General features: G+C 42.6%; 1 protein-coding gene across 2 annotated transcripts in view; it reads right to left on the minus strand.

Moving 5' to 3' along the window:
• LOC132822966 (rho GTPase-activating protein 18-like) overlaps nucleotides 1–8,675 on the minus strand; it is a 143,912-nt gene extending 135,237 nt beyond the window's left edge. For both annotated transcript variants that reach the window (XM_060836425.1, XM_060836428.1), the window contains exon 1: nucleotides 8,340–8,675. The gene's annotated coding sequence lies outside the window, so the exon portion shown is untranslated. The remainder of the gene's footprint in view (nucleotides 1–8,339) is intronic.
• Nucleotides 8,676–17,932: the final 9,257 nt, after the last annotated feature.

Raw genomic sequence — 17,932 nt, forward strand, 5'->3', positions numbered from 1 at the left:
GGCAGAAAGCAGACATAAGATAGCTTTGGCAAATAGGGTTAAGGAGAATCCAAAGGGATTTTACAAATATTTTGAGGACAAAAGGGTATCTAGGATCAGAAAAGGGCCCCTCAAATATCAGCAAGGCAGCCTGTGTATGGAACCCTAGGAGATGGAGGAGATACTAACCGAGTATTTTGCATCAGTGTTTACTGTGGAGAAGGATATGGAAGATACTGAATGTGGAGAAATAGATGATGACATCTTGAAAAATGTCTATATTACAGAGGAAGAGGTGCTAGATGTTTTCAAATGCATAAAACTGGATAAAATCCTAGGAGCTGATCAGGTGTACCCTAGAACTCTGTGGGGAAGCTAAGGAAGTGATTGTTGGGCCCCTTGCTGAGATATTTGTATCATCAATAGTCACAGGTGAGGTGCCGGAAGACTGAAGGTTGGCTAACGTGGTGCCACTGTTTAAGAAAGATAGCAAGAAAAATCCAAGGAACTATAAACAAGTGAGCCTGTCGTCCGTGGTGTCACAAACTAGTCCTTTTTTTTCACAAAGCTGTTCCTTGGCTCAAGGATACTCTGTCATTGATTTTTTTCAGCAGGATAATAAACCAGGCCGGGCTCTGATCAGTCTGCTTTGGTACAGAGATGAAAAGGATTTTGAGGGGCCTTTTGTTTATACATAGTCAGATGAGACTTCAGACCAAAGTGATCATGCTTTAGATATAACCTGTAGAATGAAAGGGAAGTGGTCAGCTCTCTAGCTGAGCAGTTTAGTTTAGTCCAGAAGTGGTTGGGAGATCAATAGTGAGCTATGTGGAAACTCTCTCTTCTGCCCTTCTAACTTCAACCTGAGCATCTGACCCTTTTTTGTACTGTGGTTTAAAGGAGGTTTGCTTATTGGGATTGTTGCATATATTCAGAACAGCATACTTAAGTCCAATTTGGATAGGTTGTGTTCTGTAGGGGTTCATTATTCTGTTCTTCGTGTTTCATTGTGTAATTTTGTGAATAATTTTATTTGTCCGTTTTAAACCTGGTAGTTAACCTCACTAAACTTAATCTGAGTAGTACACTTACCAAAACAAATTGCAAAGTTATGGTCTGGGCTGCCTGCTTAAGAACGTTTTGAGTGGTCTGACCTAGTCCATAACAGTAGTGGGGAAGTTGTTGGAAGGAATCCTGAGGGACAGGATTTACATGTATTTGATAAGGCAAGGACTGATTAGGGATAGTCAACATGGCTTTGAACATGGGAGATCATGTCTCACAAACTTGATTGAGTTTTTTGAAGAAGTAACAAAGAGGATTAATGAGGCTGCAAATGTGTTGCTGGTCAAAGCACAGCAGGTTAGGCAGCATCTCAGGAATAGAGAATTCGACGTTTCGAGCATAAGCCCTTCATCAGGAATAAGAGAGAGAGAGCCAAGCCGGCTGAGATAAAAGGTAGGGAGGAGGGACTAGGGGGAGGGGCGATGGAGGTGGGATAGGTGGAAGGAGGTCAAGGTGAGGGTGATAGGCCGGTGTGGGGGGGGGGCGGAGAGGTCAGGAAGAGGATTGCAGGTTAGGAGGGCGGTGCTGAGTTGAGGGAACCGACTGAGACAAGGTGGGGGGAGGGGAAATGAGGAAGCTGGAGAAATCTGAATTCATACCTTGTGGTTGGAGGGTTCCCAGGCGGAAGATGAGGCGCTCCTCCTCCAGCCGTCGTGTAGTTGTGTTCTGCCGGTGGAGGAGTCCAAGGACCTGCATGTCCTCGGTGGAGTGGGAGGGGGAGTTAAAGTGTTGAGCCACGGGGTGATTGGGTTGGTTGGTTCGGGCGGCCCAGAGGTGTTCTCTGAAGCGTTCCGCAAGTAAGCGGCCTGTCTCACCAATATAGAGGAGGCCACATCGGGTGCAGCGGATGCAATAGATGATGTGTGTGGAGGTACAGGTGAACTTGTGGCGGATATGGAAGGATCCCTTGGGGCCTTGGAGGGAAGTGAGTGTGGAGGTGTGGGCGCAAGTTTTACATTTCCTGCGGTTGCAGGGGAAGGTGCCGGGGGTGGAGGTTGGGTTGGTGGGGGTGTGGATCTGACAAGGGAGTCACGAAGGGAGTGGTCCTTGCGGAACGCTGATAGGGGAGGGGAGGGAAATATATCCTTGGTGGTGGGGTCCGTTTGGAGGTGGCGGAAATGGCGGCGGATAATACGTTGTATGCGCAGGTTGGTGGGGTGGTAGGTGAGAACCAGTGGGGTTCTGTCTTGGTGGCGGTTGGAGGAGCGGGGCTCAAGGGCGGAGGAGCGGGAAGTGGAGGAGATGCGGTGGAGGGCATCGTCGATCACGTCTGGGGGGAATCTGCGGTCCTTGAAGAAGGAGGCCATCTGGGTTGTGCGGTGTTGGAATTGGTCCTCCTGGGAGCAGATGCGGCGGAGACGAAGGAATTGGGAATATGGGATGGCGTTTTTACAGGGGCAGGGTGGGAGGAGGTGTAGTCCAGGTAGCTGTGGGAGTCAGTCGGTTTATAATAGATGTCTGTGTTGAGTCGGTCGCCCGAGATAGAAATGGAAAGGTCTAGGAAGGGGAGGGAGGAGTCTGAGACAGTCCAGGTGAATTTCAGGTCGGGATGGAAGGTGTTAGTAAAGTTGATGAACTGTTCAACCTCCTCGTGGGAGCACGAGGCAGCGCCGATACAGTCATCGATGTAGCGGAGGAAAAGGTGGGGGGTGGTGCCAGTGTAGTTGCGGAAGATGGACTGTTCCACATATCCTACGAAGAGGCAGGCATAGCTGGGGCCCATGCGGGTGCCCATGGCAACTCCTTTAGTTTGGAGGAAGTGGGAGGATTGAAAAGAGAAGTTATTCAGGGTGAGGACCAGTTCAGTCAGCGGTAGATATGATCTATATGGATTTAAGTAAGGCATTCAACAAGGTTCCTCATGGTAGATTGTTAGATTTTACGGAATACAGGGAGGACTAGCCATTTGGATACAGAACTGGTTTGAAGGTAGAATACAGAGGGCAATGGTGAAGGATTGATTTTCAGACTGGAGGCCTGTTACCAGTGGTGTGCCACAAGGATCAGTGCTGAATCCACTGCTTTTCGTCATTTATATAAATGATTTGAATGTGAACATAGGAGGTATAGTTAGTAAATTTGGAGATAACACCAAAATTGGAGGTGTAGTGGACAGTGAAGAAGGTTACCTCAAAGTACAACGGATTCTTGATCACATGGGTCAATGGGCTGAGAAGTGGCAAATGAAGTTTAATTTAGATAAATGTGAGGTGCTGCATTTTGGAAAGGCAAATCAGAGCAGGACTTATACACTTAATGGTCAGGTCCTGGGGAGTGGTGCCGCAAAGAGACCTTGGAATCCAGGTTCATAGCTCCTTGAAAATGGAGTTGCAGGTAGATAGGATAGTGAAGAATGCATTTGATATGTTTTCCTATATTGGACAGAGCACCGAGTACAGAAGTTGGGAGGTCATGTTGTAGCTGTACAGGACATTGGCTGGACCACTTTTGGAATATTGCATGCAATTCTGGGTTCCCTCCTATTGGAGTGATGTTGTGAAACTTGAAAGGGTTCAGAAAAGATGTATAAGGATGTTGTCAGGGTTGGAGAGGCTGAACAGGCTGGGGCTGTTTTCCCTGGAGCGAAGGAGGCTGCGGGGTGACCTCATAGAGATTTATAAAATCACGAGGGGCCTGGATAGGGTGAATAGACAAGGTCTTTGCACTGGGCTGGGTGAGTCCAGAACTAGAGGGCATACGTTTTGGATGAGAGGGGAAAAATTTAAAAGAGGTCTAAGGGGCAACCTTTTCACACAGAGGGTGGTGCGTGTATGGAATGAGCTACCAGAGGAAGCAGTGGAGGCTGGTACAATTACAACATTTAAAAAGCATCCGGATGGGTATATGAATAGGAAGAGTTTAGAGGGATATGGGCACAGTGCTGGAAAATTGGACTAGATTAGGTTAGGATATCTGGTCGGCATGGACAAGTTGGACCGAAGGGTCTGTTTCCATGCCGTATGTCTCTTTGACTCAATGATTCTATTCATGACTCTTCAGGTACTGAACCAGACTATATCCAAATGTAACAAGAGGTGGACAATATCTGGGTTTGGGATGAAACTTGGCAAGTACCATTCATGCCAAACAAATACCATCTCTAATAAAAGACAATCTAATGACCACCTCTTGACATTCAATGGCATTACCATTATTAAATACCCCACTTTTGATTCTGGGCAAAACCATTGATCAGAAACATAACTGGACCAGACACATAAATACAATAGCTCTAAGAGAAGTCAGATGCTAGGAATACTGTGCCTCTTAAACCCCAAAGCCTGTCCACCATCAACAAGGCCCAAGTCAGGAGTATGAAGGAATACTCCCCACTTACCTGGGTGTGTAGCTCCAACAACACTCAAAAATCTTGACAATGCCCAGGACAAAGAAGCCACTTGATTGGCACCACATCCACAAACATTCACTCACTGAACCACAGATGCTCAATATCAGCAGTGTATACTATCTACAAAATGCAGTACAAAATTTTACCAAAGGTCCTCAGATAGCATCTTCCAATCTCAAGTCTAATTCCATTGAGCATAACAAGGGCAGCAGATGCATGGGAACATCATTACCTGCAAGTTCCCCTCTGGACCAAACACAATCCTGACTTGGAAATTATCACATTCTCAGCATCGTGAGATCAAAATTCTGGAATTCTTTCCCTGACTGCAATATGGGTGTACCTATAGCCCATGGACTGCAACTATTAGAATATAGAACATTATAGTACAATAAAGGCCCTTTGGGCCTTGATGTTGCACTGACTGTGAAACCAATCAGAAGCCCATCTAACCTACATTATTCCATTTTTTCATATGTTTAACCAATGACCACTTCAATGCCAAGAAAGTTGGAGAGTCTACCACTGTTTCAGGCAATATGTTCCACATTCCTACTACTCTCTGAGTAAAGAACCACCTCTGACATCCGTCCTATATCTATCACCCCCCAATTTAAAGATATGTCCCCTCTTGCGAGCCATCACCATCTGTGGAAAAAGGCTTTCACTGTCCACCTTGTCTAACCCTCTGATTATCTTATATGTCTCAATTAAATCACCTCTCAAACTTCTTCTCTCCAACGAAAATAGCCTCATGTCCCTCAGCCTATCCTTGTAAGACTTTCCCTCCATACCAGGCAACATCCTAGTAAATCTCCTCTGAATCCTTTCCAAAGTTTCCACATCCTTCCTATTATGCGGTGACAGAACTATGTGCAATACTCAACATGCGGCCACAACAGAGTTTTTTACAGCTGCAGCATGTCCTCATGGTTCTGAAACTCAATCCCTCTCCCAATAAAAGCTAACATACAGGATACCTTCTTAACAATCTTATCAACCTGGGTGGCAACTTTCAGGGATTTATGTATGTGAACACGGAGCTCTCCCAGCTCATCGGTGGCACAGTGGCTCAATGGTTAGCACTGCTGCCTCACAGCGCCAAGGACCCAGGTTCAATTCCCACCTCAGGTGACTGTCTGTCTGGAGCTTGCACATTCTCCCTGTATCTGCGTGGGTTTCCTCTGGGTACTCCACTTTCCTCCCACAGTCCAAAGATGTGCAGGTCAGGTGAAATGGCCATGCTAAATTGCCCATAGTGTTAGGTGCATTAGTCAGGGGGAATGGGTCTGGGTGTGTCACTCTTCGGAGGGTTGGTGTGGACTTGTTGGGCTGAAGGGCCTGTTTCCACACTGTAAATAATCTAATCTACACTATCAAGAATCTTACCATTAGCCCAGTACTTTGCATTCTTGTTGCTCCTTCCAAAGTGAATCACTTCACACTTTTCTGCATTAAACTCTATTTCCTACCTCTTAGCCCAGCTGTGCACTAATCTATGCCCCTCTGTAACTTACAACATCCTTCTGCACTATCCACAACTCTCCTGACTTTAGTGTCATCCGCAAATTTACCAACCCATCTTTCTACACCTACATCCAGGTCCTTTATAAAAATGACAAACAGCAGTGGACCCAAAATAGATCCTTGTGGTACACCGCTAGTAACTGAATTCCAGGATGACTATTTCCCATCAACCACCACTCTGTCTTCTTTCAGCTAACCAAATTCTGATCCAGACCGCTGAATCACCCTCAATCCCATGCCTTCATGTTTTGTGCAATAGCCTATTGTGGGGAACCTTATCAAATGCCTTCCTGAAATCCATTTACACCACATCAACTGCTTTACCCTCATCCACTTGTTTGGTCACCTTGTCAAAGAAGTAAAAAATGAGGTCTGCAGATGCTGGAGATCACAGCTGCAAATGTGTTGCTGGTCAAAGCACAGCAGGTTAGGCAGCATCTCAGGAATAGAGAATTCGACGTTTCGAGCATAAACAATAAGGTTTGTGAGACATGACCTACCCTTCACAAAACTGTGTTGACAATCCTGAATCAACTTATTCCGTTCAAGACGATTGTAAATTCTATGTCTTATAAACTTTTCCAACACTTCATCCACAACCAAGGTAAGGCTCACTGGTCTATAATTACCGGGGTTGTCTCTACTCCCCTTCTTGAACAAGGGAACAACATTTGCTATCCTCCAGTCTTCTGGCATTATTCCTGTAAACAATGATGACATAAAGATCAAAGCTAAAGGCTCAGCAATCTCCTCTCTGGCTTTCCAAAGAATCCTAGGATAAATCCCATCTGGATCAGGGGACATTTCACACTTTCCAGAATTGCTAACACCTCCTCCTTGTGAACCTCAATCCCATCTGGTCTCGTAGCCTTTATCTCCATAGTCTCCCTGACAACATTGTCTTTTTCCAGTGTGAATACCGATGAAAAATACTCCAGAAAGCAATCTTCTCAATGGCAGCTAGAGACAGGCAATAAAGTGTTGGCGCAGACAGAGACACCCACACCCCATGAGTGAATTTTTTTAAAAAATCACTGCCAGAAAACCAACTTCGAAAAGAAACAAAGGTGATGGCAAGAGCTATAGGCATCAATACAATTGGAAAGTTTGGCAGCAGTCAGGTTAGCTAGAACTATGGCGCCAGGTGATGTAATTATATCATCAAGGGTGGAACCTCGATTTTCACTCACAATTATCCACTCATTGTCTGCCAATTTCTGCTACTATGAGTACAGATCAAGTTGAAACTAGTTATTGTTCTTTTAATGATACAGGGATAATCACTTACATTAATTCTGAAAAGTAATCACTGACTCAACAAAAGTTATTGCTGCTGCAGTGGTATTAAAATATAAAATAGTTCGACAATGCAAAATAATAAGCAAAGGAGATAAAGATAAACATATGATTAACATTGTAACAAGTAATCTGTTTTATAACATGGATTTTGGAAGGTGATTATTTTAAATGAACAATTATCACCAATTAGTGTCATCTCATGTTGTGAACATCAGCCATCTGTCAAAAACATAATTCATTGCCCCCCTGTCTTTCAAAGGTACAACAAATGGTATACAATGTTTTGGAACAAGATCTTCATGGGAATTTTTTATTTGTTGTTTGCGTAGAAACAGAGCGGAGTTGAAGGTCCACATGGGTTGCATTTTCTTAGTTTGGGATGATCTTGCTGGTATAACTCCAACCAGTGGACAGTGTTCCCCGATTCCCACTGACTTCAAGTTTCGTTGGAGCTCCTTGATGCCACAGTGAGGCAAATGCTGCAGAATGTTAAAGCAAGTAATTCTCACCTCACCCCTTGAGTCCAGCTCTTTTGTTTATGTCTGCAAGAAGCCGAGGTATCTTGCTGGAAAGTCAGCATCAGTGAATGGGGTCCTAAGTGCTGCTTGATGGCACTGTCAATGCACCCCCCCCCCCCCCCCCCCCCCTTTGTCACTCCGCTAATGATTAAGAGTAGACTGTTGGGCAGGTAACTGGCTCATTTGACCGACTTTATTATGGACAGGGCATAGAATCATACAATACAGAAGAGGCCCTTCGGCCCTCAAGTTTGTCGGATTGATATCAGGTGTAACACCGTTGGCACTTGCTGTCATAGGGCCTGAATCGATAATTTGTAGAAAGCGAATTCTTATGTACCGTACGTTCCCCAACATTTTACTATCGCTGTACAACAGATTCTCTTTCACCTTCGGCCATCCAAAAGTTGCCTTCGTGCCAAGTCGTTTGTCACATGGTAAAAAGGTGTGTGCAATTTACATACATACTCCCAAATAATCAACAAACAGGGAACTAATGGGAACCTGATAGTGGAGCTGACTCCTGCGGCTTTCTCATTCCCCAGTTGCGATTACCAGCAGAGCAGAAGTGAAAGCGCCGAAACTCAGTTGCTCATACTTACCCAGTTTCTTCAGAGACAGCCAGTGGGGTCCCCACAATAATGAGTCTCCCGACACTTCAGCGCTGGCAGGGCGAATGGTGAATCAAACAAGCTTCTCTATGGCAACAGCTCCAGCTGCGAGGAGACACCAGATCGGGCGAAGCAGCTGTTGCTGCAGCAAGAAGTTCAAGGCTCTTTCTCCCTTCCCCCGGGCACACAGATAGAGCAACAGAAAGGGGAGGCAACAACTTCTCCCCCGGAGTCCAATACAACGCTCATCTATAAAGCACAGCCAGCTTGCCAATGCTGGGGGGAGGGTGGCTGTGGAAGTTTGCTGTTCCCTCGCTCTGCTCCAGGAGCTTCACACACTCAGAAAGCCTGACGTCAGCTGCAACCCGAAGCCGCTTTGAATGGGCTCCAGGCAATTCTTCTCCTGTTGCCTTGCACCACTCAGTGTGCATGTTCATTAATGTGTGTACATTACAATATCCGGCAGCTATTTTTGGAAACCTCAACATGTTGTGAAATCCCCCGTCTCCCAAACTTGATGAGGGGTTGCACCAATTTATTCCTTTCCGTATTTTCCCTCATTTTTGGAGTTTGGCCTACTATTTTAAGTAATTCCAATTAATTTCCAAACCTCCCCAGAAAAAAAATGAACAGGTGACTTGAGGAAACATGAACGCTCGATTTCGTTTTGTCAAGATTTATTTGTTTGACCTTTGAAGCTGACAGACGTAAATCTGTCCAAAAAACAAAATCAAAACAAAGAACAGTGGATGCTAGCAATCAGAAGCAACTAGACATAGATGGGAAATCTATGTCCAGGTTCATCTCCACAGACACTGACAGACCTGCTGAGTTTTCCCAGCCCCTTGTTGGCTGGGACAGGTACGTGCCAGGTTCATCCCTTGCCATTAACCTGGGGTCTTTTCAGCGTTGGCCAGATAGGTTCCTGAATTAACAATTAACTAAGTTAAAGCGCTGAGTTGCTTCAAGAGAGAGATTGATCAACTTCCAGACGCGAAGGAAATCAAGTGATACGGGTATATGGCAGGAAAGTGCTATTGAGGTGGAAGACTAAGCATGATCTCATTGAACAGTGGAACAGACCATACGGTTCCTTGTATACAGAACTGAATCAGCAGGCAACGAAAAGTGTTTACTCAGCCAAAATTGCTGACACATAATTTGTTAGTTCCACTTTCTATCATGCTATGTAAAATCATGAATTATATACCCACTGCAGTTCTGTGAAATTAAGTGCACACTTGTGTAACATAGTGAATAACATTCAACCTGTCAATGCTGTGACTTGTGAGTTGTTTCAGATAGCCTCACTTAAAGACATAGGCAGTTCCATTAAATCTAAAGGCCTCTTTGGTACAATCTGCTCTTCAAGTATGATCTGATAGAGAGAGAAACAAAGCTTACCATTAATAAGCAAAATATGAAGATAAAGATTTAGTGCCACTCTATTGGTAGGAGCTTTGCCTCTGATTCAAAAATTGTTGATCCAAAATTTGAGGGCATTGTCTACCACTTCAATATAGGATGTAACAACCTGATTTTAAAAGATTGTCCATTAGAAACATATTAATTGGTTATTTGGCTAATATCCAAGACTTTATGAGTTACAATATGTCTGTCAGTATTTGACACCTATTATAAACAAGCTAGGAAGCATTGACTGATTGCTTAGTTTGCCTTACTCTGACATTAGCGACACAGACTTTGGTTTTAAAACACACATGTTGCCAATTATTTGTATTAAGTCACCATAATCCTACACTGTCATTAGAGAGAGTTGAGTGATGGTGGTTTAACCTGAGGGTCGCCACATGTCAGGCAAGGGGTGAGGCTGAGACTTCATGGGAACCTGAGCTGGCATGGGAATTGCGAAAAAATGAGGTACCAAGATAAACTGGCCAAAAATATAAAGGAGGATAGTAAAAGCTTTTTTAGGTATGTGAAAGGCAAAAAAAATAGTTAAGACTAAAATTGGGCCATTGAAGACAGAAACAGGGGAATATATTACAGGGAACAAAGAAATGGCAGAAGAATTGAATTGGTACTTCAGATCTGTGTTCACTGAGGAAGACACAAGCAATCTCCCTGAGGTAACAGTGGCTGAAGGACCTGAACTTAAGGCAATTTATATTTGCCAGGAATTGGTGTTGGAGAGACTGTTAGGTCTGAAGGTTGATACGTCCCCAGGGCCTAATGGTCTACATCCCAGAATACTGAAGGAGGTGGCTCGAGAAATCGTGGATGCGTTGGTGATTATTTTCCAGAGTTCGATAGATTCAGGATCAGTTCCTGTGGATTGGAGGGTGGCTAATGTTGTACCACTTTTTAAGAAAGATGGGAGAGAGAAAGCAGGAAATTATAGACCAGTTAGTCTGACCTCAGTGGCGGGAAAGATGCTGGAGTCTATTATAAGGGATGAAATTACGACACATCTGGATAGTAGTAACAGGATAGGTCAGAGTCAGCATGGATTTATGAAGGGGAAATCATGCTTGACTAATCTTCTGGAATTTTTTGAGGATGTAACTCTGAAGATGTACGAGGGAGATCCAGTAGATGTAGTGTACCTGAACTTTCAGAAAGCTTTTGATAAAGTCCCACACAGGAGGTTACTGAGCAAAATTAGGGCGCATGGTATTGGGGGCAAAGTACTAACTTGGATTGAAAGTTGGTTGGCTGACACGAAACAAAGAGTAGTTATAAACGCCTCCATTTTGGATTGGCAGGCAGTGACCAGTGGGGTACCACAGGGATTGGTGCTGGGACCGCAGCTTTTTACAATATGTTTTAATGATATAGAAGATGGTATTAGTAATAACATTAGCAAATTTCGTGATGATACTAAGCTGTGTGGCAGGGTGAAATGTGAGGAGGATGTTAGGAGATTGCAGGGTGACCTGGACAGGTTAGGTGAGTGGTCAAATGCATAGCAGATGCAGTTTAATGTGGATAAATGTATGGTTATTCACTTTGGTGGCAAGAACAGGAAGGCAGATTACTACCTAAATGGAATCAATTTAAGTAAAGGGGCAGTACAGAGAGATCTGGGTGTTCTTGTACACCAGTCGATGAAGGTAAGCATGCAGGTACAGCAGGTAGTGAAGAAGGCTAATAGCATGCTGGCCTTCATAACAGGGATTGAGTATCGAAGCAAAGAGGTTCTTCTGCAGTTGTACAGGGCCCTGGTGAGACCACACCTGGAGTATTGTGTGCAGTTCTGGTCTCCAAATTTGAGGAAAGACATTCTGGCTATTGAGGGAGTACAGCGTAAGTTCACGAGGTCAATCCCTGGAATGGCGGGACTACCTTACGTTGAAAGACTGGAGTGACTGGGCTTGTATACCCCTGAGTTTAGAAGACTGAGAGGGGATCTGATTGAGACATATAAGATTATTAAAGGATTGGGCACTCTGGAGGCAGGAAACATGTTTCCGCTGATAGGTGAGTACTGAACCAGAGTTCTGCTTAAAAATACGGGGTAGACCATTTAGGACAGAGATGAGGATAAACTTCTTCACCCAGAGAGTAGTGGCTGTGTGGAATGCTGTGCCCCAGAGGACAGTGGAGGCCCAGTCTCTGGATTCATTTAAGAAAGAGTTGGATAGAGTTCTCAAGGATAGTGGAATCAAGAGTTATGGAGCTAAGGCAGGAACAGGATACTGATTAAGGATGATCAGCCATGATCATATTGAATGGTGGTGCAGACTCGAAGGACAGATTGGCCTACTCCTGCACCTATTGTCTACTGTCTATAACATGCTTTGTATTGCAAACCAGCCATTCAGCCAACTGAGCTAACAGGCCTCCACATTTGAATGTATAGATGCAACATCAGAAACTAATTAACCAGATCCCTTAAGTTTACAAATAAAGAATTTGTTCTATTGCTAAATATTTATTCAAGCTGGAAAGCAAAATAAAACAGCATTTGGAAATTCTCTGAAGACCAAGGGAAACATTTTTAATAAATGCTGGACATATGACACAGTGAAATGGGGAGAAGTGACCAGTTGAAAGCGGAGTAACTTTTCAGCATTTCATGCAAAGACTACAATTGTGTAGAATGTTTGCTGCAAAGTGTAAGTGCAGTTTGGTCTTTTCAAGTGTGCTGGATCATTAATAAAGATCACCCTTTCCGTAATTAAACTTTAGTGCATTAGTTACCTACTTATTAATTTTTAGTCTATGTTGAGTTTTATCTTGGGTGATACAGTAGAAGTCTTAAAACTTTAAATCTTGTCATAGAGTCATAGAGATGTACAGCATGGAAACAGACCCTTCGGTCCAACCCGTCCACGTCGACCAGATCACTGAAAATTAAAAGCTATCAATTTCTATCATGGTAGCAATAAACTCTAACGTGCATGTCTGATGAGGAACAAGAGGAGTAGCATCATTTTTGCCAGTAGCACTTGCAGCCTTCTCTTGGGAGGGAATGGACACAAAGTTTCAGTTCAAAGACTTGCTCCGTACAAGGGTTACAGGCAGAGAAATGGTTCACCAAACACATGTCAGCACCAGTGCCCCACAAGACAAAGGCTGTCATGACAGGCCATTGCTAATATCTGCAGCATCTGGGTTCAAAACAAGCTCCCCAGTGAAACAAAAGGGCACACAATACCAGTGGCCATGAATATCCCTGTTACTCTAGGCCAAACCATCCACATGTATATTAATTTCCAATATTCGTATCCTTTCAATTTCAGGGCATATTCCTGAAAAAGAAAGAAATTGCACTGTCTTCAGTGCTTCAGTATCATTTTTATAGCTTGGAGTCCAGAACTGTGCACAGTATTCCAAGTATAGCCTAGCGAGAGTCCTATACAAGTTGAACTTAATTTTGTAATTTCTGAATTCTATCGTCAAAGAAATAAATATCAATAACAAAAACAGAAACTGCTGGAAAAACAAAGCAGATCTAGCAGGTTATGTAAAAAGAAAGCAGAGTTATCATTTCATGTCTAGTGATGCTTACTACTGATTATGGCTAGAAATTGGTTGCTCTATACACAAATGACAGGGTAGGGGAAGGAGGAAGAAGTAAATGAAAGATGGAAATGGAGCCAAGAGAGAAAAACTGTTGGGCAGACAAAGGAATGAGTAAAGGTCACCTGGGAGAATCAAAAGCTGCTAATGGGGACCACGAATAGCTGGTGTTGGTTTGTTTGTGGTAGCAGCACACATATAGATTTATTTAATATTGTCACCTGTACCTAGGTAAAGTGAAAAGTGTGCAATGTCACCATGTTGGACTACAGAATAAATTGTAAAAATGGTTTTAAAAAGTATAAATTAATAATAAATTTATATTATTGAGGCTGAACAACTTCAGAAGTTCATCTTTCCCTCTCTGTAGATTTTATCCTCTCTGCTCCTCCAATCGTCACTGTCCAACATCATCCCCAGGATCCAGGCAATATGCTCCTTTTCTGCCACTACACGCTGGAGACAGTCACACTGCACAGGTCTCACACCTCCTCTGACTCTGGACATTGACTGACAGGACCCTGGTCCATCTTCCAATGCCACCAGCTGAGATGGACTGGCAATGGAGATACACGGGGTTGCAGTCTCCTACCAGAGGTCATCGGGGGAAGCACCAAGGCAACCAAGACCAAAAAGAAACATTACTGAGATAGAAAGATAACATTGAAGCTGCATGAATCTGGCCAGATCCACAGCATGAGTCCAAGAGCGATTGAGCCCTAGCATGGGATTTGGGGCAAGGACATGGGAGAATGAGCTCAAACCTTAATGGTCTTTGTCACATACTGGCTAAGGTATATTATTCAATCAATCATTATGGCTGGACAGCTTTCAATAATTAATAACACAGTCTGTACTCTTGCACTCAAATTGTCTTGAAATAGATCCCATTTACATGCATAAAAATGTTGGCAGTTGTTAGACAAGGGGAGTTGCAATGGCACATATGTCTAGTCTATTTAACTGGATAAATGATTATTTATATTCAATCAGTGTAAAGAGTTATCCTTGAGTGAGTGTTGTAGACTGGAACATTTAAGGTCCAGGCGTTGGGAGGTCATGTTGTGGCAAGACAGGATATTGATTAGGCCACTATTTGAATATTGCATGCAATTCTGGTCTCCTTCCTATCGCAAAGATGTTGTGAAACTTGAAAGGGTTCAGAAAAGATTTACAAGAATGTTGCCAGAGTTGGTGGATTTGAGCGATAGGGAAAGGTTGAATAGGTTAGGGCTGTTTTCCCTGGAGCGTTGGAAGCTGAGGGGTGACCTTACAGAGGTTTATAAATTCACATGGGGCATGGATAGGATAAATAGACAAAGTCTCTTCCATGGGGTGGGGTAGTCCAGAACTAGAGGGCATAGGTTTAGGGTGAGAGGGGAGAGTTATAAACAGATTTAAGGGACAACTTTTTCACGCAGAGGGTGGTACACGTATGGAATGAGCTGCCAGTGGAAGTTGTGGAGGCTGGTATAATTGCAACATTTAAAAGGCATCTGGATGGGTATATGAATAGGAAGGGTCTGAAGGGATAAGGGTCGGGTGCTGGCAGGTGGGACTAGATTGGGTTGGGATATCTGGTTAGCATGGACACGTTGGATCGAACAATCTGTTTCCTGCTGTACATTCTATGACTCTATGAATATGTGCTGAGGAATATATTAATGCTGAGGGAGTTGTCGCAAAAGCTCAAGTGGAAAAGCCACAAATACTCGAGACCTTCCCATGATAGCACCTATGCAAGAAGTTGAAACCCTCAGAATGAACAAAAAAAATTGACATTAAAGATCTATTATAAATATAACCTGCAATCTAACCTCAGTGAGCCATCTCTAGCTGTCACAAACTGAATTAAAAGAAAACATTCTGAGCAAGGAAAAATCATCTGCAGCACAAAACATTGCCAATAGAGTGTGAGATTTGTGTATATCCTACAAATTCTGTTAATAAAATATATTCTTTGAAATGTGAGATTCTGCTGTTTGAACTACACAAAAACTAGTCAACTGATTGAAGCAACATTGTGCTTATGTCAATCTTTGAAACAATAATTACATGAGGTAACATCCTCTCAGAGCAATACAAAAGGCAAAGAATATAATTTTACATAACTGGAATATAAGAAGTATTCTCAATCAAATTCTGTTCCAGTTAGTTCATATTTAGTTAAGCACATTCACACCTAGGAATGACTTGCCTTAAGATAGCATCGCTGTTACATCACCTGGTTTCATTTCATGGGGTTTAATCTATTATTCTAAGAGTAATAATTACAATTCACAGTCTTTATGTACACTTTAACATAGACTATCTGAACAGTACGAATGATAAATAAACAGATCAATTTTTTTTCAATCAAAAACAAAAATAACTGCTTTTTATCATTATTAATGAGGTGATAAATCTTTGATTCTGGATTTTTTTATTTGATATACTGAGTCTTAATGCAATCAGACTGAGGAAATAACATTAAAATTACATAAATAATATTTACATTATCTTTTACATTTTAAAACTTCCTTACATTTTACATTTGTATGAAACAACCATAATTTGTTCTGCAATATTGCTTTGTTGTTTTACTTCTCTTTTGAGAGCACATCTTAGCCACCAATGCTGAACTTGCCAAAATGCACTGACAATTTGAAAATAGTGCAAAGGAGAAAAGTGACATTGCTTTGATATGTGTTATAATCTAAAATTTTAAAGTTGTTCTTAAACTATTCAATGTGTAGAAGCAAGGCAGTATAACAACTCCAGATTTTATGATACAATATTGATCCAGAACAAAATAAATGTCTTGATTAAAACTCAAATATGTGATCAGAAAATAAGATTGAATCATTGAGCCAAAATGCTAAGCAATTAAAGCCTATGGTTCGACTTATTACTTTTAAGTTCCCTTAGTTTAGCCAGAATTAGAGTTGAGTATTTTGCTTCAATCAAATGTAGTGAAATAGACCTACTCACTGACATAAGAGCCAACAATGATGCTGCAATGGAAGCCTATAAAGTAAGATTGAACAGGTTGAGTCTTACCTATTGGAGTTTAGAATAACAAGAGGTGATCTTATTGAAGCATATTAAATCCTGAGGGTGCTGGATAGGGTTAAAGTTTCTTCTTGTGGGGAGACAAGAACTACGGGACAGTTTAACAGTAAGAAGTTCCCTTTTAAGCTAGAGATGAAGATAATTTTATCCTCTTAAAGAATCATGGAATTTTCTTCTCTAGAAAGCAACTGAGGCTGGTTCACTGATGTTATTCAGAAATGAGTTATGTTAATTGTGATAGTCAAGGGATATTGGGAGGGGGGCGAACAGTAAAAGTGGAGTTGAAACCACAACAAGATCAGCCAGCATTCTATCAAATGGTGAAGCAGACCAGAAGGGCAGAATGGCTTCCCCTGGTCCTAAGAAAAGTCACAGTTGCCAAAGGAACCTGAAAATACCATCAAGATATTTAAAAGACTGGTTAGTTATTGAAGAAAAGGATTGCTTTCCATTTCAGTCTATCATGATAGTAGTTTAGGATTTTCACTCTGAGGTTAGTGCATCATGATTGAGTTCACAAGAAGCTACTATCACAGTGGGGTACTTTGTATTTCACACTTTGATTGACAGCTACAAGTAGATTTGGACTTTTTGATATTTGACTCTGAATCCCAACACTGTTGAACTTGAATGAATAGTTTGTATTTATAAGGTTTTACTGAACTAAAAGAATGTTTGTGCAATAAATGTTTTTTAATGAATGGGTATTTTCCTCAATATAAAATCTGCAATATACTTTAATTTAATTTAACTCACAATGGTGGGTTTCCCCAGATGTCTGCATATGCTGAGTACTAATAATGCAGATGAAAGGGTAGTCAATAGTGGCAGGAATTGGCATAGGGGCTACAAAAGGTTTGAGATTTGGCTGAATACCATAGATTGATAGAAGGGTGTGAGGCAACATATGGATTAGATATAGGGCATTCGCTGGCATCAAAGCTACAGAGAAGGATAGAGGAGCATAGAGTAACAAAGGGGGTATGAGGGATAGCATAGAAATGGGTAGCTGGGCATTGGGTGGCATTGCATGTACGAGATGGCATGGGTTACTATGAATGGGGTTGCAGAGAATGTGTAGGCAGGATGAGGCTATGAAATGAGGACTGAAGGACTGTATGGTGGTATTATTCATTTCTAAAATGGGTCTACACACAGTACCAGCAAATGGAGGCAGGTCCTACACCCAGTATGCACTTCCACTTTCATTAGATTTCCTACAGTATTGAAGCAGGCCCTTCAGCCCACACCGATCCTTCGAAGAGTAGCTTACCAAGACTCATTCTCTGATCTTACCCTACATTTACCCTGACTAATGCCCCTCGCACTATGGGCAATTTAGCATGGCCAATTCACCTGACCTGCACATCTTTGGATTGTGGAAGGAAACCTGAGAACCCAGAGGAAACCCATGCAGACACAGGCAGAATGTGCAAACTCCATTCAGATAGCTGCCTGAGGTGGAATCGAACCCGGGTTCCTGGCGCTGTAAGGCAGCAGTGTTAACCATTGAGTCACCGTGCCATTCTGGAGTCAACCAGTCCAAA

The sequence above is a fragment of the Hemiscyllium ocellatum genome, chromosome 15 (genome assembly GCF_020745735.1).
Source record: "Hemiscyllium ocellatum isolate sHemOce1 chromosome 15, sHemOce1.pat.X.cur, whole genome shotgun sequence".
Classification (NCBI taxonomy): domain Eukaryota; kingdom Metazoa; phylum Chordata; class Chondrichthyes; order Orectolobiformes; family Hemiscylliidae; genus Hemiscyllium; species Hemiscyllium ocellatum.